Source organism: Primulina eburnea, chromosome 1 (genome assembly GCF_022965805.1).
Source record: "Primulina eburnea isolate SZY01 chromosome 1, ASM2296580v1, whole genome shotgun sequence".
NCBI lineage: Eukaryota > Viridiplantae > Streptophyta > Magnoliopsida > Lamiales > Gesneriaceae > Primulina > Primulina eburnea.
In genome coordinates this window covers 59,187,439-59,189,570 of record NC_133101.1, presented here as the reverse complement: position 1 = coordinate 59,189,570, position 2,132 = coordinate 59,187,439, and the positions used below count along the sequence as shown (strand labels likewise).

The 2,132-nt window shown below is 36.4% G+C and overlaps 1 pseudogene; it reads right to left on the bottom strand.

Moving 5' to 3' along the window:
* Window positions 1–299: 299 nt before the first annotated feature.
* Window positions 300–1,776, bottom strand: LOC140813227 (aquaporin PIP2-1-like; annotated as a pseudogene).
* Between the last annotated feature and the right edge of the window lie 356 nt (window positions 1,777–2,132).

The following is a 2,132-nucleotide window of genomic DNA, read 5'->3' as shown; positions in this document are numbered from 1 at the left end:
CTCGTACAAATTTTAAACCTTGAGAAATAACTTGCAATTCTCCAAGAATTATCTGAGATAGAATATATGTGTATTTTGTCATGTGTTGCATGTAGTATATTCCATATTGTTTTCTGTCACCTATAAGTTATCTATATTTATAAGTTTTCTAGCTTGGCAATGGAAGTTATACTCCACCTCAAATTGTGGATGCATTTATTTGATATATCAAATCTCTCCATATCCAATAATATATTTTGAGATTCTTATTATATAAATCTAATCTTTTAGTTATGATATATTTAATTCAAATCATCAAAATTGTTGTAAGATGGTCTCACGACCGACTGAACTCATGAAAAAATATCAATATTACTTTTCAAAATAATTATAGATCTGAAATATAACCACTTTTTTTTCATACAACTGTGACGACAAAGCATTTCTCCTGAATGATCCCAAAGCCTTGAGAGCTGAAGCTCTCAGTATGTGTTCATGGTACAGCGCAGGCTGCGCAGCTATCGCAGCTCCAATGAAAGGCCCCACCCAGAAAATCCACTGCATGCATCAAATCAATTACACCAATTTTCTTAATTCTTTTATATATGTGTGTGTGTGAATAAAATTAAAGGGAAAGTGAAATTACGCGGTCATCCCAGGCCTTATTATCCTTATTGTAGATTACGTACGGCGGCGTCGATGCTTCTGGCGGGGTTGATGCCGGTGCCGGTGACAGGGATGGTGGCCAGGTGAACCATGAAAACGGAGAATCCAATTGGAAGTGGAGCCAACGTTCACCTATTAATTCAACGTGACTTTAATTATTTATACAGAAGGATAATCATATTTTTGAAGTTTTATCAAAGTATATATATTATTAGAAATACTAGGTGGAATATGAATTAATTTGCAGGTTATTGAATATTAAGAGATATTGTTCGATAGATATGTGTAAATATATAATCAACAGTGTAAATTATGAATTTATGTTTTATCAAAATTATATTTGTTTCGATATTTTTAACGTAATTTTTACTTATATCAGTAACATCACGGTTATAACTTCCTAAGAGTAATAAAAGTTTTTTTTTAAAAAAAAGCAGACTTCAGGTTACCTAATCCTTAATTAATTTGTGCAGTATGAAATAAATTGTGCATTATTATATTATTAGCATTAATTAATTATTCACAAAACCAAGGACTAGCGGAAATGCCGTGAGTAGATTAGATTAGATGCTTACAGGGACATTGGAATCGCGAGCGCTTCGCTTGGGATCCGTGGCAGAGAACACAGTACTGTACACCAACACGAAGGTCCCAATAATTTCAGCTCCCAATCCCACCCCCTTGTTAATTCCCGGGGCGAACACGTTTGCCCCGCTGCCATACTTGTTTGTAGTAAGTTTCTGGAATGATTTGACCAGCCCCACGCCGCAGATCGCCCCCAAACACTGTGCCACCATGTACAATACCGCTCTGATAAGGGACACTTTTCGACCCAGGAACAGCCCAAACGTCACCGCTGGGTTGATGCGCCCTCCTGAAGATCAACAACGATTAATTGACTAAGGTAATGGAACGTTGGAAAGGGTGTTTGTTGGAGGCTTGGAGCCAGGGCGGCGTACCAGAGATTCCGGCGGTGCAGTACACAAGTATGAAAATCATGCCGCCGAAGGCCCATGCAATGCCTAGGATCCCGACGCCTCCGCACTCATCGCCGCCGTTTGCAGTGTCCGACTGCCTACAGTATCCGATAACCGTCAACACACTTACGTAGAGGAAAAGAAGGGTGGCGATGAATTCTGCTAAGGATTGTCGATACTGGATAGACTGGAGAAGGGCTGGTATTTATTGAGAGAAGACTGCAGCCAGAAACTAAATACTAATATTAAAATATTAAACCTTTTTTAATATGTAATTTCATTTTTTAAATATAAATAACAAATGCAAATTAAATAATAAATACAAAGATATAATTCGTTGGATTAGTCTAGAGCCATTTTTTTGAAAAAAAATGGCTCTGCAGTCACCGCTCGTATTAACAATTTTTTTCATTGATAACTTAAATAGAATATTTGTCTCATAAAATTAATCTGTGAGAATGTATCATAAGAGTTTTTGTGAAATCATTTTTATCAATTTGTTATTAATTT